At 42.4% G+C, this 22,082-nt stretch overlaps 1 pseudogene; it reads right to left on the reverse strand.

Annotated features, from left to right (window-relative positions):
• Positions 1–5,711: 5,711 nt before the first annotated feature.
• Positions 5,712–14,708, reverse strand: LOC135230161 (PC-esterase domain-containing protein 1B-like; annotated as a pseudogene).
• Positions 14,709–22,082: the final 7,374 nt, after the last annotated feature.

Raw genomic sequence — 22,082 nt, forward strand, 5'->3', positions numbered from 1 at the left:
ACTAGATAACTAAGGTAACCTCTAAAAACAAAAACCAAACCAGTTGCCCTGGAGTCGAGCCTGACTCATGGTGACCCCATGTGTGTCAGAGTAGAACTGGGCTCTGTAGGGTTTTCAGTGGCTGATTTTTCAGAAGTAGATTACCAGTCCTTTTTTCTAGGTTCCTTTGGGTGGACTCAAATCTCCAGCCTTTGGTTTAGCATCCAACTTCCTTAGCTGTTTAAACCATCCAGGGACTCCATAGATATTAGGAATCAAAAAAAATATCAAAACTTTTTGCTTTCCAGTGGATTCTGACTCATGGCTCCCCATGTGTATCAGAGTAGAACTGTGCTCCATAGAGTTTTCAGTGGCTGGTTTTTCAGAAGTAGATCACCAAGCCATTATTTCATGGCACCTCTGAGTAGGCTTGAATTTCCCACCTTTGTGTTACCAGCTGAATGCTTAACCATTTGCTCCACTCAGGGACTCCACTTGGAGCCATTAAGTGGGTGGTAATTTGTTATGACAACAATAATGATAATACCCAGCTTGCACAGTTTATGAAGCCCTTCTTGTTGTTAGTTGCCCTCAGATCATTCCGAATCATGGTGAAGAACTGGCCTCCAAAGGGTTTTCAATGGCTGTGAACTTTTAGAGGCAGATTGCCAGGTCTTTCTTCCAAGGCACCTCTGGGTTGATTTGAACCACCAACCTTTCGGCCACTAGTCAAGAATGTAAACATTTGCACCACTCAGAGACTCCTATGAAGCCCTTGAAGTAACAAATTAATTGGTAAACTATTGAGGGAGCTGAGATTCTCTTAGTTCAATGCTGGAAATGTCAACATTTCCTCCTGGAACTTTAAGCTGGTAGGAAGGTTACGAAAGGCCAATTTAGAGAACTGACCTGGAGTTATTTCAAATGGTTTTTATTGCCCTTGTAAGCAACTCTTCTGGATAAAGTACTACTTTTGTCAAAGACCCAACTCAAAACCAGCCAGGGTGACATCCGAGGACAATTTCCAGACCTAATTTACCCACAGAGCCTTCACCTTAGAGCACGTCATAAATCTCCCCCATCCTCAAAGGTCCAAGACTCTAGTGGAAGCTCTTTGTGCTTACCGTTGATATTGCAACTCACAGTATCACTTACAGAAAATTAGCTCTACCTCTACAGACTGGAGGGTTGATTTTTACTCCCCCCTGGGGTTGCCTTGTGCTTCTCTCAGCCAGTCCTCTTCTGCCTGCTTAGGCTCAGCCAGTTAATGCCCCATCAATATTCAAATTTCATTGTCTTTTTCTGCTTTTGTTCTCAACAGGATCCTTTAGCCCCAAAGAAAAGTGCTCAACTTTTGGTTCACTGCTAAGCTGTTGTTATTGGGTGTTTTGGAGTTGATTCCAACTCACAGGAACCCCATGTGAGAGAATACAACTGCCCTATTGGGTTTCCTAGGTTGTCATCTTTCCTTTGGAGATATTATCAGGAGGGGCCAGTGCCTGGAGAAGGACGTGTTTTGTAAGGTAGAGGGTCAGTGAAAGAGAGGAAAGTCCTCAACAAGATGGATTAACACAGTGGCTACAACAATGGACTCAAGCATAACAACGTTTGTGAGGATGGCGCAGGACTGGCAGTGTTTCTTTCTGTTGCACATAGGGTCGCTATGAGTCCGAAGTGCTTCGACGACACTGAATAACAATTGTCTTCACAGGAGCAGATAGGTAGGCCTTTCTCCCTTGTAGCCACATGGTGAGTTTGAACTGCCAACCTTTTTGTTAGCAGCCGAGTGCTTAACTGTTATGCCTCCAGAGGTCCTTCACTGCTAACCAAAAAGAAACCAAACCTGTTGCAGTCCAGTCAATTCCACTCATAGCGACCCTAAGGATTCAAACTGCCAACATTTTGGTTAGCAGCTGCAGCTCTTAACCACTACGCCACCAAGGTTACCAAGCATAATAATTATGTAAGCTTTTCACTACTGACATTCAACAGCATGATTTATCATCAGTCTGCTATTTAATTTGTATTAATAATTCTTCATTCTACAAACCTTGACTCAGAGCCTACCATATTCTGGGATGCACTAGAAGACTGTACAGAAATAAACAGGAAGGGGTAAAAGTCTAGCAGGGGAGCTAGGCTTTCCAAATGTACAGTGCATGCCACCTGGAATACAAGCGTGCCATCTACAATGCTGCTAAATCTCCTGGGGACGGTCAGAAAGGTGTCCTGGAAGGGGGAGCATGTAATGGGTCTAGACGAGAGAGCAGAAGGTTCTCAAGAACATGCCAAGGGGAAGAACAAAACCACTCAGAGAGACTAACAAAGGAAATGCTTGAAGGTCGTGAATAGGTAGTATAGTCTGAGGAAGGATGTGTGTACAGAATAGTCTACTACCCATCTATCAGTCTGTCCTACTGTAGTGGCTTGGGTGTTACTGAAATGCTGGAAGCTATGCCACTAGTATTTCAAATAACAGCAGGGCCACCCATGGTGGATAGATTTTGGTAGAGCTTCCAGACTAAGACAGACTAGGAAGAAAGGCCTGGCCATCTACTTCCAAAAATGAACCAGTGAAAAACCATATAGATCAACACAGAACATTGTCCAATTTGCTTGCCTGGACACGTCATCAGGAGGGGTCAATTGTTGGAGAAGGACATCATGTTTGGTGAAGTAGAGGGCCAGCAAGGGCAGGGGAGACTACATTTTGATTATCCATTCATCTGTTGATGAACACTTAGGCAGTTCTGTCTTTCGGCTGTTATGAAAAGCTCTGTAGTGAACATTGGTTTACAGGGTTCTGTTTGCATTCTTGTTTTGGCTTTTTCTGGGTGCATGCCTAGGACTGGGTTTGCTGGATCTTGGGGTCATCATATGTTTAACTTTTTGAGGCACAGCCAAAACTGTTCTGCACAGTGGCTGTAGCATTTTACACTCCCGCTAGCAATGCAGGAAGGCCTGGTTGCTTTAGAATCTGCTAGAGCCATCTACACAGGGAAAGCAAGATTCAAAGACTTTGAAAATGTCTGACCAATGAGGAAACTTATATGTAAGTCTGGAGTGTGTGTGTGTGTGTGTGTGTGTGTGTGTGCATATAGATAGGGAGAGAGAGAGACAGAGGAAAGAGACAGAGGCTGGGTTTATTCATGCTGGAAAAATTAAACATGATCTGCAGGGTCATTTTAATTCTAAGTGAGCAAATTCAATTTTCTGTAGAAAAATTCTACAGCCAAAATGAAGAAAAGCATACCACCTGCTGCAGACGTGTTTTGCGAGATTTTTCATTATGATGGGCTTCACGGTTAGAGGCTGTGTTCCTGAGAGGTGAAATAAAAATGTTGCCATTAGGAATGGCATATCTAGGAGACTTTTTGAGAAAAGAGGAAAGTAAATGTCTGTAAAAGGAAAAAAGAGACAGTTCTCATACAGACTTAAATACGATCGTGGCCCCCGGCTCCCTGGCCACCCGAGAGGGCTGCTTGTTCACTGTATTCCTGTGGTTGTAGACAGAACATTCTCTCACCTTCTCTTCCCACCTTGCTCAGAAGAACAATGATCAGAATAGACCCTACATTCTCAAGATGCTTTTATTAATGCAATTCTTTGTTTCTAAAGAATTTTTTTTTCCAATAACAATAGAATTACATGAATTTTTTTTTATGCAAGTTTGGATTAAAGTTTCAAAGTTTCCTTCTGGCACAACCTAAAGGTTTGTGGTTCAAGCCCACGCAGCACTGCTGTGGAAGAAAGGCCCGGCACTCTGCTTCCAAGAAGGTTACAGCCAAGAAAACACTGTGGGGCAGTTCTACCCTGGGTTTGCCAAGAGTCAGTGTCAACTGGCAACTGTTTCTGTTTTTTTAGGTGACATAGGTGGAGTTCCTGCGTGACACGACAGGATATACATTTGTATGCATGTATATTTTATGTACGTGTGTATATATATATATGTGTGTGTATATGTATAAGAAGCCCTGGTGGCACTGTGGTTAAAGCACTCAACTGCTAAATGAAAGGTCGGCAGTTTGAAAGCACCAGCAGCTCCTTGGGAGAAAGGTGCAGCAGTCTGCTTCTGTAAAGATTTACATCCTTGGAAATCCTCTCAAGTCACTATGAATTAGAATTGACTCAACAGCAGTGGGTTTTTTTTCCTTTTTTGTATATGTGTGTGTGTATATATATATATATATATAAATCTATGTATGTATGTTTATGTCTGTCATTGTTGTTAGGTGCCATTGAGTTAGGTTGAACTCATAGCAGCCCTATAGGACGGAGTAGAAGCGCCCCATAGGTTTTCCAAGGAGGGGCTGGTGGATGTGAACCGCCCACCTTTTCGTTAGCAGCGCAATGCTTACCCAGGGCCCCACCAGGGCTCTGTATATAAGCATATGCGCATGCTTGGCTTCCCCCACATGTCTGTCAGTTTGACGTACTGTAGGGGTTCTTACACCAAACTTTTGACACCTCCTTTAACAATACTTTAAATCATTTCAAGCCCAAAATGTGTCATTTCTCCTTTTCCGTAACCAGCCCTGGATTTGCTCATTCATTCTTAGCATGCTTGAGATCACTCTGATTCCCATCTCCTCCCTGGCTACCTTCCATCCCCGTTTGTCTTTAAGGCGCATTGTTCCTCATATGAGGAAAGAGAAGCTGGTTCCTCTGCCAAGGAAACCCCCGACCTCTGGAAAAGCTCTCAGAGTCTCCCAAGTGTGTGCAAATAAATTAATTCACTTTAATAGTATAGAAAAAGGTCTGGGAGGCTTGTTTTTACACCAGCCCTGAGAGGCCTGAGAGGCACTTAATTTCAGGTCGCTGAATTGAGCATTGGATCTTGCTAAGTGGTGAAGCGCAGCTCAACCTCGGGGCTTTTCTGAACAAATAACTCTTCTACAGAAACTACAGGTAATTGGAAGGAATGGATTTCGCCTGATTGCCTCTTTGGCCCTGAAAGCAGCAGAAGCCCCCGAGGAGGCGTCTGGGCGCCCTGCTCCTTGCCCCGAAAGGCACCCAGAACATAATGGGAGTGACAGGCTACACTGATCCATTATGGACACACTGCCAGGGCGCAGCCCCACAAGGCCTTCGCAGAGACAGACACTGTGTTTCTGAACGCACTTTTTTAATTCGCAGTTAGTTTGTGCATCAAGGCAAGGAGGAGACAACCGTGAGTGTGCACGTCTGATATCTGTTCCTTTCCCCAACTCGCAGCGAGTAAGGCTTGTCCTTGCTGAGAGGGGTGGAGGGGTGGCTGGAGGTGTTCCAGACCTGCATGCCTAGGCCATCCCCCAGGCAAGGGTTCAAAGGGGAGAGGACGACCTACGTGGGGGGGTGGTTACCGAAGTCTTGGCACTGGTCATACTGGTGGCTGCGGTCCGTCCCCCTGCACCTCTGTGGCTCTGCGGGGGGTACCTGGAGGGTAAGGCGGAGAAGCCCGGTGAACCACGCGGCGCTGGTGCTAATCAGAGGCCGTATGTATTCCGGCGTTGCGGGGCAGCCGGCCAGCTGTCAGGTTTGCTTCCTCGCCATACCTAGCGTGCAGTGCAGAGGGGTCGCCAGAGCATGGCTGGCGCTGCAGGGATTGGTTCCGGGGCAAACTGGAGCCATGGCGGTGCCGCCGGAAGCACCTGGGAACCTGGGGCAGGGAAATAGGGGGTCTCCGCGACTAAGCGATCGGGCACGCGGGTCTAGGCGGGCGTCGAGGCGGGGCCTACCTCACTGGATTCACCTCAGTGGTGCTGGAGCAGTCTGTCGTCCGCGGGCCCTCTGAGACGGCTCCCAGGGCCTTCCCAGATCCACCTGCCCACCGGGTTGTCGCAGGGCAGGTCCACGCCCGAGATGTCGCCCAGGTGGGCCAGCAGCAGCTGCGAGAGCCTTCGATGAGCGTGTTGGTTCCAGTGCACGCCATCTGCCTGCCTGTGCTGCCGGAGTGCCGGAAGTGGAAATTCAAGTCCAGCACGTTGAAGCGGAGCCTGCTGGCCTCAGCGGCGCTGTAGAAGTTGGCCTCCACCACATCATCCCGCAGGCACGAGGTCGGGGGCATGCCCTCAGGCGGGAGGAAACCCCCCGAGACCGTCTCAGCCACTGGCATGGCAGTGTTCCACACCACGAGAGAGGACTCGGGCAGGACCTAGCGAAGGCACCAGAACAGGGTCTCCAGGTTCCTCCTGTAGCTCCACATGGAATCCTGGCCATACCTGGACAGGTCCCAGAGGCAGGAGTTCATGATGACCACGTCTGGGCCGTGCTCGCCCCTCAGCAGCTCCAGCAGGACTTTCTCCACGTACCGGGAGTAGGCGCGTGTGAGGAAGTAGAAGCGCACAAGGTGGTGTGTGGAGCAGAACTCGCGGACTTCGCGGTAGTGGGTCCCGTTGTGCATACGGCCCCACCCGCCGCCGTGCAGCAGCCTGTCCTGCTAGAAGCTCATCTCGCCCTTGGCCTTCAGGGGACTGCTTGAGAGCAGGCAGTCCTTCTGCAGCAGGAGCACCAGGTCCTTGTACACGGCCCTCTGCACCGAGTCCCCCATGACGACCACGAACTTGTTGTGCCGCAGCTGCCGGACTTCGGACGCCCTCACGTGGACCATGGTGGCTGGGTGAAGGTGGCCTAGCTCCTGCCTTCCCTCAGGGCGGGTCCCGAAAGAGCTCTGGACCGAGGGCTGAGGGGCTGCTGCCAGAGACGGAGAGAAGGCAGGCAGGCTGGCTGGCTGGCGGTTGTGGGGCGGCCGGGCGGGCAGACGGGGGCTGTTTAATGCCGCTGGACTGGCCTGGGCCTGGACGGGGAGGAGAAAGGGGGCAGCGTCCGGGGCCCTGAAAGCGTTCTGCCAATCCTTAGGCCCACGGTGTGACCTCTGAACCCATGGCCCTGCCCCTGTGCCTGGCTTGGCTCCCCTTGGTGGAGGGCAGCGGTGCTGACACTGATGCTGTTGGTCTGGATGGTTGTAGGCTGTTTCCGCCTCAGCCACCACCTGTGCTCCAGGCACTGGGACAAAATCTGTCCACTGGAAGAACCAGGCCACTTCCAGGGCCGTGGCCCAGTCGGTGGTGGATCCACACCCAGGATTTCCAGGCAGTGTAGGCGAGAATACTCAGGAAAACATACTCATCTTAGTTCCACGGTGCTTTCGTCTTTGTTTTCGTTTTGTCTCTCTCTTCCCAATCCCATTGTGAGTACCCCAGCCCTCCTGAGAAATGACAAGAACACATCCCATGACCTGATCACTGTCTTTGTCCCAGGGTAAAGTCTGGAGACCCCTTCTAACACAGTGTTCCAACCGGGGTGTGGGAATCCATACCCACAAGGTACTGGCCATGATGGTATCCCCAAGCAGTCCACCCTTCACACTTCCATCTGCACACCCAGTGCTCCTGAGCTGAGGCCTGGCCACCACACAGCTCCTCTGCATTTATCCAGCATTGCCCTTTGGAGAATCGAAGCAAAGGAACCCTACGGTATGTAACGTAGGTGGACGTTTTACCCTTCCTGGGCACCACCTTCTGGGCAGTCATTCTGCTTCTCTGGGGATCCCCCCGGGGTGTCCAGTGTAGAACTCCTGCCGTCCACCACCTTTTTGCACTAACAAACGGCCTCTGGTGTGGTTCAAGCAGGGTAAGCTTAGTATGCAACTTCTGGCTCTTACAAATTAGGCTCCTATTATACTTTTGTAGGTGGACTTGTGCAAAAAGAGAGCTCCAGCTCTCAGTAAAAGCCCTGAGCTGCACTTGTCTGCTGGTGTGGTGGTAGAACAATCGTTGCTTTGGGAAATGCTCAGACCCTTTTCCACAGTGGCTCCACCAGCCATTAGATCTGTTAATTTTAACATGCTCACTCCTTAAATTATGACACTATCTTCTGGGTGCCCCAAACCATTAAACATATGACTGCTAACAGAACGATTGACAGTTTGAGTCCACATAGAGGCCCCTCAAGTGAAAGTTCTGGCTATCTACTTCCCAAAGGGCATAAACTTAGAAAACAAAAAAACCTGTGGAGTACATTACTACTCTGCAATATCTGGGGTTGCTATGAGCCAGATGTACTGGTCAGTACTTGCTCCATGTACAATGGTCAGTACTTGCTCCACGTACAATGACTTCCTCTCCATTGAATATAAATGTTGACGTCCTGGCTGAAAGCACCATTCCTAATTCTTACTAAGATGTAGCATGATTTCCTTATCCCTTACATACAACTGTTTGTTTTTACATACTGGTGCTGGATTCCTGGCTGAAATCCAAGGCCTAATTCTCAACAGGATATTGACATCAACTTTGATAAAAGAACCCTTCCCTTCCCTCTCTTTAATATAGATGCCAGTATGGGGCATGGTTCTGTAACAACCATGCCCCATTACTTCATAGGGTGTTGATTTAGTCTCTTGGCTCTGTGAATCATGAACTTCTCTATTAGCAGATTCTGGCTGTAACACTCACGTCATATTCCTTATTAAAAAAATATGTGCATGGAACAAGCTCTGTGAACCCTGGCCTCTTGTCTGCTTGAATAGGATGCTAGCTTTCCAACCGTGCTGCCTTTGACTATTTCATTACCAGAATATGGGTCAAGCTCCTGGCTCTGTGAAACCTGATCTTTTTTGTTATTCTTTTTCCTTTGGATATGGTTGCTAACTTCCTTTTTGTAACAACCATGACATAATCTTTACTATTATGTCAATATCTTAGTAAAAAAAAAAACAAAACTAAAGACATAGATATTGTTTTAAGGTTATGGATATTCCCTTTCTAGCTTTGTTTAAATGACCCTTTTCTCACTAGTACATACGTTAAAGCTCTTCTTTATGAATCCTGCCTTCATGTTTCTCTGGGTATAGATGCTAATTTCCAGGCCTCACAAGCCATGTATCTTTTTTTAAGTAGGTTATTAAGGCAAATTTCCTTTCATATGGACTCTGACCATCTTTAATCATGAATATGAATACTACCTATCTGGCTGTACTTACTGTGGCCCCCTTTTCCCTTGGCTATGTTTTATGGATGCATTTTTCTGGCTCAATGAACCCTGACCTTCAGTCTCCCAACATAGGAGTTTCTTGACTCTAACAACCACGGCCTGTTTAATATTCAGATCCAGTTTCAGATTTTTACTCGGATTTGCATTCTTTAAACTCTGTCTTTACGTTTCATAGGATATGGATTCTAGCTCCCTGGCCATGAGAACCATGGGCCATTTTCACTAAAATATGGATGTAGGCTGTTAGCTTTATGAACCCTAATCTGTTTTTGTCCATGAACGTGGTTGCTACTTACCTGCTTGTAGGAAACATAACACAATTCTTAGCACAATTTGAGTCAGACCAGGGCTTTATGAACCCTGATCTTCTCTTAAGTAGTATGTGAATGTAGCTTCCTGGCTTTAAGAAGCATAATGTATCTCTTATTAAAATATGATTTTGGGCTCATGATTCTTTGAACCCTAACCTCCTTTCTCCTTGTATATGGAGGTTGTAGCATTGTGCCCCTCACTTTATGTTAGGATTTGGATGAATTCCAGGTTTTATTAATTCTGACCTCTTATTTCTTTGGCTATAAGTGCTAACTTTATGGCTGTAATGACCTTGACTTCAATATTATTACTATATTCTAGGTAAATATTTAGTCTTAGAGCTTGTTTTAACCCATCGTGTTTTTCTTTGGGTATGCATGCTAACCTCTTGACTGTAATAAATATGCCGTATTTACTGCTGCCCATTACTATTGCCATCAAGTGGTTTCTGATGCACAGCAACTCTATAGGAAGGAGTAGAACTGCCACATGGTTTTCAAAGGAGCGTTTGGTGGATTTGAACTGCTGACCTTTTGGTTAGCAGCTGTAACTCTTAAACGCTGTGCCACCAGGGTTCCTATTGGGATGTGGATTTAGTTTCCAAGTATACATATCTTGAGTTCTTCTTCAGTTGGATATAGATGCTAATTTCCTGGCTGCAATAACCATGACCTGTTTCTTGCTATGATATTAATGCAGGCTCCTGCTGGTATGAACTTTGGCCTCTTATTTTCCCTTAGATAAGTTTTCTAGCTGTCTGATTGTAATACTCTTTGAAGATTACATAACAGGATATGTATCCACACTACCATCTTTGTTGTTGTTGTTTGGTGCTGTTTAGTCCATTCTGACTCATAGTGACTCTGTGTACAGCAGAATGAGACACTGCCTGTCCCTGCGCCATCCTCAAAATGGCTGCTATGTTTTTTTTAATAATTTTTATTGAGCTTTACGTGAACGTTTACAAATCAAGTCAGTCTGTCACATATAAGCTTATATACACCTTACTCCATACACCCACTTGCTCTCCGCCTAATGAGTCAGCCCTCCCAGTCTCTCCTTTCTGACAATTTTGCCAGTTTCTAACCCTCTCTACCCTCCTATCTCCCCTGCAGACAGGAGATGCCAACACAGTCTCAAGTGTCCATCTGATACAAGTAGCTCACTCTTAGCCACCATCTCTCTCCAACCCATTGTCCAGTCCCTTCCGTGTCTGATAAGTTGTCTTCGGGAATGGTTCCTATTCTGGGCCAACAGAAGGTTTGGGGACCATGACAGCTGGGATGCCTCTAGTCTTAATCAGACCATTAAGTCTGGTCTTTTTATGAGAATTTGGGGTCTGCATCCCACTGATCTCCTGCTCCCTCAGGGGTTCTCTGTTGTGCTCCCTGTCAGGGCAGTCATCGGTTGTGGCCGGGCACCATCTAGTTCATCTGGTCTCAGGATGATGTAAGTCTCTGGTTCATGTGGCCCTTTCTGTCTCTTGGGCTCATGGTTATCTTGTGACCTTGGTGTTCTTCATTCTCGTTTGATTCTGATGGGTTGAGACCAATTGATGCATCTTAGATGGCCACTTGTTAGCACTTAAGACCCCAGACGCCACATTTCAAAGTGGGATGCTGAATGTTTTCATAATAGAATTATTTTGCCAATTGTCTTAGAAGTCCCCTTAAGCCATAGTCCCCAGACCCCCGCCATGCTCCACTGATGTTTGAAGCTATCAGTTTATCTCAGAAACTTCTTTGTTTTGGGTCCAGTCCAGTTGAGCTGACCTTCCGTGTATTGAGTATTGTCCTTCCCTTCACCTAAAGTAGTTCTTATCTGCTAACTAATCAGTAAATAACCCTCTCCCACCCTCCCTCCCTCCTCACCTTGTAACCACAAGAGTATGTGTTCTTCTCAGTTTATACTATTTCTCAAGATCTTATAATAGTGGTCTTATACAATATTTGTCCTTTTGCCTCTGACTAATTTCGCTCAGCATAATGCCTTCCAGGTTCCCCCACGTTATGAAATGTTTCACAGATTCGTCATGGTTCTTTATTAATGTGTAGTATTCCATTGTGTGAATATACCACAATTTATTTAACCATTCATCCGTTAATGGGACACCTTGGTTGCTTCCAGCTTTTTGCTATTGTAAACAGAGCTGCAATAAACATGGGTGTGCATATATCTGTTTGTGTGAAGGCTCTTAGTTCTCTAGGGTATATTTCGAGGAGCGGGATTTCTGGGTTGTATGGTAGTTCTATTTCTAACTGTTTAAGAAAACGTTAGATAGATTTCCAAAGTGGTTGTACCATTTTACATTCCCACCAGCAGTGTATAAGAGTTCCAATCTCTCTGCAGCCTCTCCAACATTTATTATTTTGTGTTTTTTGGATTAATGCCAGCCTTGTTGGAGTGAGATAGAATCGCATCATAGTTTGAATTTGCATTTCTCTAATGGCTAATGAGCGAGAGCATTTTCTCATGTATCGGTTAGCTGCCTGCATATCTTCTTTAGTGAAGTGTGTGTTCATATCCTTTGCCCACTTCTTGATTGGGTTGTTTGTGTTTTTGTGGTTGAGTTTTAACAGAATCATACAGATTTTAGAGATCAGGCACTGGTCAGAGATGTCGTAGCTGAAAATTCTTTCCCAATCTGTAGGTGGTCTTTTTAATCTTTTGGTGAACTCTTCAGATGAGCATAGGTGTTTGATTTTTAGGAGCTCCCAGTTATCTGGTTTCTCTTCGTCATTTTTGGTAATGTTTTGTATTCTGTTTATGCCTTGTATTAGGGCTCCTAAAGTTGTCCCTATTTTTTCTTCCATGATCTTTATTGTTTTAGTCTTTAGTTTAGGTCTTTGATCCACTTGGAGTTAGTTTTTGTGCATGGTGTGAGGTATGGGTCCTGTTTCATTTTTTTGCAAATGGATATCCAGTTATGCCAGCACCATTTGTTAAAAAGACTATCTTTTCCCCAATTAACTGACACTGGCCCTTTGTCAAATATCAGCTGCTCATATGTGGATGGATTTATACCTGGGTTCTCAGTTCTGTTTCATTGGTTTATGTGCCTGTTGTTGTACAAATACCAGGCTGTTTTGACTACTGTGGCTGTATAATAGGTTCTAAAATCAGGTAGAATGAGGCCTCCCACTTTCTTCTTCTTTTTCAATAATGCTTTGCTTGTCTGAGGCTTCTTTCCCTTCCATATGAAGTTGGTGATTTGTTTCTCCATCACATTAAAAAATGTCATTGGAATTTGGATTGGAAGTGCATTGTATGTATAGATGGGTTTTGGTAAAATAGACATTTTTACTATGTTAACTATCCATGAGCAAGGTATGTTTTTCCACTTAACTAGGTCCATTTCAGTTTCTTGTAGTAGTACTTGTAGTTTTCTTTATATAGGTCTTTTACATCTTTGGTAAGGTTTATTCCTAAGTATTTTATCTTCTTCGGGGCTACTGTGAATGGTATTGATTTGGTGATTTCCTCTTCGATGTTCTTTTTGTTGATGTAGAGGAATCCAAGTGATTTTTGTATGTTTATCTTATAACCTGAGACTCTCCCAAACTCTTCTACGAGTTTCAGTAGTTTTCTGGAGGATTCCTTAGGGTTTTCTGTGTATAAAATCATGTCATCTGCAAATAGTGATAACTTTACTTCCTCCTTGCCAATCCGGATACCCTTTATTTCTTTGTCTAGCCTAATTGCCCTGGCTAGGACTTCCAGCACGATGTTGAATAAGAGTGGTGATAAAGGGCATCCTTGTCTGGTTCCCGTTCTCAAGGGAAATGCTTTCAGGCTCTCTCCATTTAGAGTGATGTTGGCTGTTGGCTTTGTATAAAAAGATGCCCTTTATTATGTTGAGGAATTTTCCTTCAATTCCTATTTTGCTGAGAGTTTTTATCATAAAAGGGTGTTGGACTTTGTCAAATGCTTTTTCTGCATCAATTGATAAGACCATGTGGTTTTTGTCTTTTGTTTTATTTATGTGGTGGATTACATTAATGGCTTTTCGAATATTAAACCAGCCTTGCATACCTGGTATAAATCCCACTTGGTCGTGGTGGATTATTTTTTTGATATGTTGTTGAATTCTATTCGCTAGAATTTTGTTGAGGATTTTTGCATCTATGTTCATGAGGGATATAGGTCTGTAATTTTCTTTTTTTGTGATGTCTTTACCTGGCTTTGGAATCAGGGATATAGTGGCTTCATAGAATGAGCTAGGCAATATTCCATCATTTTCTATGCTTTGAAATACCTTTAGTAGTAGTGGTGTTAACTCTTCTCTGAAAGTTTGGTAGAACTCTGCAGTGAAGCCATCCGGGCCAGGGTTTTTTTTTTGTTGGGAGTTTTTTGATTACTGTTTCAATCTCATTTTTGGTATGGGTCTATTTAGTTGTTCTTCTGATTGTGTTAGTTTAGGTAGGTAGTTTTTTCTAAGAATTCATCCATTTCTTCTGGGTTTGCAAACTTGTTAGAGTGTACTTTTTCGCAATAATCTGACATGATTCTTTTAATTTCAGTTGGGTCTGTTGTGATGTGACCCATCTCGTTTCTTATTTGGGTTATTTGTTTCCTTTCCTGTATTTCTTTAGTCAGTCTGGCCAATGATTTATCAATTTTGTTAATTTTTTCAAAGAACCAGTTTTGGCTTTGTTAATTCTTTCAATTGTTTTTCTGTTCTCTAATTCATTTAGTTCAGCTCTAATTTTTATTATTTGTTTTCTTCTGGTGCCCGATGGATTCTTTTGTTGCTCACTTTCTATTTGTTCAAATTGTAGGGACAGTTCTCTGATTTTGGCTCTTTCTTCTTTTAGTATGTGTGCATTTATCATTACAAATTGACCTCTGAGCACTGGTTTTGCTGTGTCCCAGAGGTTTTGATAGGAAGTATTTTCATTCTCGTTGCATTCTATGAATTTCTTTATTCCCTCCTTAATGTCTTCTATAACCCAGTCTTTTTTGAGCAGGTTATTGTTCAGTTTCCAAGTATTTGATTTCTTTTCCATAATTTTTGCGTTATTGATTTCCACTTTTATGGCCTTGTGGTCTGAGAAGATGCTTTGTAATATTTGAATGTTTTGGATTCTGCAAATGTTTGTTTTAAAACCTAATATGTGGTCTATTCTAGAGAATGTTCCATGTGCACTAGAAAAAAAAGTATACTTTGCAGCAGTTGGGTGGAGTGTTCTGTATAAGTCAATGAGGTCAAGTTGGTTGATTGTTGTAATTAGGTCTTCCGTGTCTCTATTGAGCTTCTAACTGGATGTCCTGTCCTTCTCCAAAAGTGGTGTGTCAAAGTCTCCTGGTATAATTGTGGAGGTGTCTATCTCACTTTTCAGTTCTGAAAAAGTTTGTTTTATGTATCTTGCAGCCCTGTCATTGGGTGTATAAATATTTAATATGGTTATATCTTCCTGGGCAATTTTTCCTTTTATCATTATGTAGTGTCCTTGTTTATCCTTTGTGGTGGATTTAACGTTAAAGTCTATTTTGTCAGAAATTAATATCGCTACTCCTGCTCTTTTTTGCTTATTGTTTGCTTGATATATTTTTTCCATCCTTTGAGTTTTAGTTTGTTTGTGTCTCTAAGTCTAAAGTGTGTCTCTTGTAGGCAGCATATAGACGGATCGTGTTTCTTTATCCAGTCCGTGACTCTCTGTCTCTTTATTGATGCCTTTAGTCCATTTACATTCAGCGTAATTATAGATAAGCATGTGTTTAGTGCTGTCATTTTGATGCCTTTTTATGTGTGTTGTTGACAATTTCATTTTTCCACTTACTTTTTTGTGCTGAGACATTTTTCTTTGTAAATTTTGTGTTCCTCTTTTTCATAGTATCTGACTTTATGTTTGCTGAGTCGTTATGTTTTTCTTGGTTTTTATTTTGAGTTGTGGAGTTGTTATACCTCTTTGTGGTTACCTTACTATTTACCCCTATTTTTCTAAGTAAAAACCTAACTTGTATTGTCCTATATCGCCTTGTATCCCTCACCATATGGCAGTTCTATGCCACCTGTATTTAGTCCCTCTTTTAGATTATTATGATCTTTTACATATTGACTTCAATGATTCCCTGTTTTGAGTGTTTTTTTCTTTTTAAAATTAATCTTAATTTGTTTTTGTGATTTCCCTATTTGGGTTGATATCAGGATGCTCTGTTCTGTGACCTTGTGTTGTGCTGGTGTCTGATATTATTGTTTTTCTTATCAAACAATTTCCCCCTTTAGTATTTCTTGTAGCTTTGGTTTGGTTTTTACAAATTCTCTAAGCTTGTGTTTATCTGTAAATGTCTTAATTTCACCTTCATATTTCAGAGAGAGTTTTGCTGGATATATGATCCTTGGCTGACAGTTTTTCCCCTTCAGTGCTCTGTATATGTCATCCGATTGCCTTCTTGCCTGCATGGTTTCTGCTGAGTAGTCTGAACTTATTCTTATTGATTCTCCCTTGTAGGAGACCTTTATTTTATCCCTGGCTGATTTTAATATTTTCTCTTTATTTTTCGTTTTGGCAAGTTTGATGATAATATGTCTTGGTGATTTTCTTTTTGGATCAGTCTTAAATGGGGTTCGATGAGCATCTTGGATAGATATCCTTTCGTCTTTCATGATGTCAGGGAAGATTTCTGCCAACAGATCTTCAACTATTCTCTCTGTGTTTTCTGATATCCCTCCCCGTTCTGGGACTCCAATCACATGCAAGTTATTCTTCTTGATAGAGTCCCACACGATTCTTAGGATTTCTTCATTTTTTTTAATTCTTTTATCTGATTTTTTCCAGCTATATTGGTGTCAATTCCCTGGTCCTTCAGAGCTCCCACTCTGCATTCTAATTGCTCGAGTGTGCTCCTCTGACTTCGTATTGCGTTGTCTAATTCTGTAATTTTATTGTTAATCTTTTGGATTTCTGAATGCTGTATCTCTATGGATTCTTGCAGCTTATTAACTTTTCCACTATGTTCTTGAATAATCTTTTTGAGACCTTGAACTGCTTTATCAGTGTGTTCCTTGGCTTTTTCTGTAAATTGCCTTATTTCATTTCTGAGGTCATCCCTGATGTCTTGAAGAATTCTGTAAATTAGTTTTTTTTTTATTCTGTATCTGGCAATTCCAGGATTGTATCTTCATTTGGAAAAGATTTTGATTCTTTACTTTGGGGAGTTGTAGAAGCAATCATGGTCTGCTTCTATATGTGTTTTGATATCGCCTGCTGTCTCTGAGCCATCACTAAGATGTTGTAGTGATTTAATCTATATTTGGTCACTGAGTCTTGTTTTGTTTTCTTTCAATGTACGTAGATGGGCTACTAGATTGCGCTGTCTTGAATGTTGTAGCCCTTGACTCACTTATGTCCTATTACTAGCTGGTTTGGGCTGTTACCAGATATGTGAACCTAAGAGTCCATTCACTATTCTTCAGTAGAATCTGATTTTGGGGCATCAAGTGTGTGGAGCAGACTGTTACATTTCCACCTAGAGAAGAACTGGTGATAGTTTTGTACACCAGATTCTAGTAGCAGCAGGGGTTCATACTCCAGGGGGGGCAGGATGCTGACAGGCTTCCCCCAAGTGCCAGTGAGGTAGGTATGTCTCTATTCCTAAAGCACTTCGGTGGGTGGGCTCTGCGGCTGTACCTTAGATGGCTGCTATGTTTGAATCCATTGTTTGCAGACACTGTGCTAATCCATCTGGTCGAGGGTCTTCTTCTTTCTTGCTGGCCCTCTACCAAGCATGATGTTCTTCCCCCCGATAACATGTCCAAAGTGTATGAGATGAAATTTTTCCATCCTTGCTTCCAAGGAACACTCTGCACTTCTCCCAAGACAGATTTGTTCATTCTTCTGGCAGTTCATAGTATATTCAGTATCCTTCTCCAACACCATAACTCAAGGGCATCAGTTCTTCTTCAGACTTCCTTATTCATTGTCCAGCTTTTGAATGCCTATGAGGTGATGGAAAATACCGTGGCTTGGGTCAGGTGCACCTTAGTCGAAAAAGTAACACCTTTGCTATTCAACACTTTAAAGAGGTCTTTATGCAGAAGATTTGCCCAGTTCAGTACATCATTTTATTTACTGACTGCTGGCACTGATGGTGTATCCAGGTAAAATGAAATCCTTGACAACTTCCACCTTGTCTCTGTTTATCATGATGTTGCTTGTTGGCCCGATTGTAAGGATTTTTCTTTTCACTATGTTGGAGTGTAATTCATACTGAAGGCTGTAGTCTTTGATCTTTACCAGTAAGTGCTTCAAATCCACTTTGCCTTCAGTAAGCAAGGCAGTATCATCTGCCTCTCTCAAATTATTAATGAGTCTTCTTGCAATCCTGATGGCACACTTTTCTTCAGATAGTCCAGCTTCTCACATTATTTGATCAGCATATAAATTGAGTATGTACGGTGAAAGGATACAACCCTGATGCATACCTTTCCTGATTTTAAAGCACACACTATTCCCTTGTTCTGCCTGAGGAACTGATTTATGGTGTATGTACAGATTCCACGTTAGCAAAATTAAATGTTCTAAAATCCCCGTACTTCACAACGTTATCCACAATTGTTATGAAAGGAAGGCCCCCAACAAGATAGACTGACACAGTGGCTCCAGTAATGGGCTTAAGCATAACACAAATTGTAAGGATGGCACAGGTCCAGGCAGTGTTTTGTTCTGTTTTATATAGGGTCACTATGAGTTGGAACTGACTAGATGGCACCTAACAACAATGACAACTACTTTACCAAATATGATTTCCTTCTTCAAGGACTGGTCCCTCCATAACATATCCTAAGTACATGAGGTGAAGTCTCACCATCCTTGCCTCTAAGGAGCATTCTGGCTGTGTTTTACTTCTCCCAAGCAGATTTATTCCTTTTTCTAGGGGTCCACAGTATATTCAATATTTTTTGCCAACACTGCAATTCAAATGCAACAGTTCAGTCTTCTTTATTCTTTGTCCAGCTTTCGCATGTACATGAGGGACTGAAAAAACCATGGCTTGGGTCATGAGCACTTTAGACCTGAAAGTGACGTATTTGCTTGTTTACACTTTAAAGAGGTCTTTTGCAACAGATTTGCCCAGTGCAACAGTTCTTTTGATTTCTTGACAGCTGCTTCCATGGGTATTGACTGTGGATCCAAGTAAAATGAAATCCTTGACAAATTCAATCTTTTCTTGTTTTATCATGACATTGCTTACTGGTCTGCTTGTGAGGGTTTTGTTTTCTTTAAATTGAGGTGTAATCCATATTGAAGGCTGTAGTCTTTGATATTATGAGTGTTTCAGGTGCTCTTCACTTTCAGCTAGCATAGTTGTGTCATCTGCATATCGCTAGTAGTTAATGAGTCTTCATCGAATCCTGATGCCCTTTTCTTCTTCATAGAGTCCAGCTTCATGGATTTTTTATTCAGCATGTGGATTTAATAAGTATGGTGAAAGGATACAACCCTAAGGCACCTTCCTGATTTAAAACTATGCAGTATCCCCTTATTCTATTGAAATGACTGTATGTTGGTCTATGTAGTTTCCTCCTCAAAACAGTTAAGTGTTGTGGAATATCCATTCTTCGTAATGTTATTCATAATTTGTTATGATCCATACAGTTGAATGCCTTTGCACAGTCAGTAAAACCGAGGTAGATATGTTTTAGGTATTCTCTGCTTTCAGCCAGGATCCATCTGACATCAGCAATGATATCCCTCATTCCATGTCCTCTTCTGTCTGCAGCTTGAATTTCTGGCAGTTCATTGTTGATGTATTACTGCATTTGGTTTCAAAAGATCTTCAGCAAAATTTTACTTGTGTGTGATAGTAATGGTATTATTTGATAATTTCTGCATTCTGTTGGATCACCTTGCTCTGGATTGGGCACAAATATCAATTTCTTCCTGTTGGTTGGCCAGATTACTATCTTCCAAATTCTTGGCATAAATGAGTGAGTGCTTCCAGCTCTGGGTCCATTTCTTGGAACATCTCACTTGATATTCTGTCTATTCCTGGAGCCTTGTTTTTTTCTTTCTTTCTTTGTTTACCAATACCTTCAGTGAAGCTTGGACTTCTTCCTTCAGCACCTTCGGTGCTTGATTACATAGTCCTTCCTGAAAGGGCTGAGCGTCAACAGATTCTTTTTGGTACAATGACTCTCTGTACTCCTTCCATCTTCTTTTGATGCATTGTGTCATTTGATATTTTCCCCATAGAATCTTTCAAAATTGCAACTTGTTGCTAGGCAAATTTAGTCAATACTGACTCATAGATAGAACAAAACACTTCTCAATTCTGTGCCATCCTCACAATTGTTGCTATGCTTTTGCCCATTGTTGCAGCTACTGAGTCAATCCATTTCATTGAGGGTCTTCCTCTATAACCAAGCATGATGGCCTTCTCCAGGGACTGATTCCTCCTGAAAATATGTCCAAAGTATGTGAGATGTAGACTTGCCATCCTTGTTTCTAAGGAGTATTCTGGTTGTACTTCTTCCAAGACAGATTTATTCATTCTTTTGACATCATGGTATAGTCGATTATCTTCTACAACAGCCAAATGCAAAGGCATCGATTCTTCTTCTGTCTTCCTTATTCATCGTCCAGCTTTCACTGCATATGAGGTGATTGGAAACACCATGGCTTGTGTCACATGCACCTTAGTCCTCAAGGTAAAAATTTTTATTTTCACCACTTAAGAGAGGTTTTTTTCAGTAGATTTGTCTAATGCAATGTGTCTTTTGATTTCTTGACTGCTGCTTCCATGGCTGTTGATTGTGAATCCAAGTAAAATGAAATGCTTGACAACTTCAGACTTTTCTCGATTCATCATGATGTTGCTTATTCGTACAGTTGTGAGGATATTTTTGTTTTTATTGAGGTGTAATCCATACTAAAGGATGTGGTCTCTGATCTTAATAAGTGCTTCAAGTCCTATTCACGTTCAACAAACAAGGTTGTGTCATCTACATAACACATGTTGTTAATATTTTTTTCCTCCAATCCTGATGTCCCCTCCTTCTTCATATAATCCAGCTTCTCAAATATTTGCTCAGTATACATATTGCAACTTAAGACTTGAATTTTCTCTTCCGTTCTTTCAGCTTGAGAAATGGTGAGTATGTTCTTTCCTTTTGGCTTTTGTACTCAAGGTCTTTGCACCCCCACGTCTGTCAGTTTGTCATAATGTGGGGGCATGCGTGTTGCTGTGATGCTGGAAGCTATGCCATTGGTGTTCAGATACCAGCAGTGTCACCCATGGAGGACAGGTTTCGGCTGAGCTTCCAAACTAAGACAGACTAGGAAGAAGGACCCTGCATTCTATTTCTGAAAAACATTAGCCAGTGAAAACCTTTCGAATAGCAGCAGAACATTGTCTGATATAGTGCTGGAAGATGAGCTCCCCAGGTTGGAAGGCACTCAAAAGATGACTGGGGAAGAGCTGCCTCCTCAAAGTAGAGTCCACCTTAATGACATGGATGGAGTAAAGCTTTCGAGACCTTTATTTGCTGATGTGGCACAACTCAAAATGAGAAGAAACAGCTGCAAAAATCCAGTAATAATTGGAACTTGGAACGTATGAAATATGAATCGAGGAAAACTGGAAATCATCAAAAATGAAATGGATCACATAAACATCGATATCCTAGGCATTAGTGAGCTGAAATGGGCTGGTATTGGCCATTTTGAACCGGACAACCATATAGCCTACTATTCTGGGAATGACAACTCGAAGAGGAATGGTGTTGAATTCATGGTCAAAAAGAACATTTCAAGATCTATCCTGAAATACAACGCTGTCAGTGGTAGGATAATATGCATACAGCTACAAGGAAGACGAGTTAATATGACTGTTATCCAAATTTATGCACCAATCACTAGGGCCAAAGATGAATAAATAAAGGATTTTTATCGGCTACAGCAGTCCAACATTGATTGAACATGCAATCAAGATGCATTGGTAATTACTGGCAACTAGAAATTTTTTTAGAATGTAAAAGTTGGAAACAAAAAAGAAGGACCAGTAGTTGGAAAATATGGCCTTGGTGATAGAAACAATGCCAGAGATCGAATGATAGAATTTTACAAGAACAATGACCTCTTCATTGCAAATACCTTCTTTCACCAACATTAATGGTATCTATACACATGGACCTCACCAGATGGAACACACAGAAATCAAATTGACTACATCTGTGGAAAGAGACAATGGAAAAGCTCAATATCATCCATCAGAACAAGGCCAGGGGCCAACCGTGGAACAGACCATCAATTGCTCATATGCAAGTTCAAGCCAAAAATGAAGAAAATCAGAACAAGTGCATTGGAGCCAAAATATGAACTTGAGTGTGTCCCACCTAAATTTGGAGATCATCTGAAGAATAGAGTTGATGCATTGAACACTAGTGACTGAAGACCAGACGAGTTGTGGAATGACATCAAGGACATCATACATGAAGAAAGAAAGAGGTCATTGAAAAGACAGGAGAGAAAGAAAAGACCAAGATGGATGTCAGCGGAGACTATGAAACTTGCTCTTGAGCATTGAGCAGCTAAAGCAAAAGAAAGAATTTGTGGAGTAAAAGAACTGAACAGAAGATTTCAAAGGGGATCTCTAGAAGACAAAGTAAACGCACATTATAATGACATGTGCAAAGAGCTGGAGATGGAAAACCAAAAGGGAAGAACACACTCGGCATTTCTCAAGCCAAAAGAGCTGAAGAAAAATTCAAGCCTCGAGTTGCAATGGTGAAGGATTCCATGGGGAAAATATTAAATGACACGGGAGGCATCAAAAGAAGATGGGAGGAATACACTGAGTTATGATACCAAAAAGAA

The sequence above is a fragment of the Loxodonta africana genome, unplaced genomic scaffold (assembly GCF_030014295.1).
Source record: "Loxodonta africana isolate mLoxAfr1 unplaced genomic scaffold, mLoxAfr1.hap2 scaffold_81, whole genome shotgun sequence".
Lineage (NCBI taxonomy): Eukaryota > Metazoa > Chordata > Mammalia > Proboscidea > Elephantidae > Loxodonta > Loxodonta africana.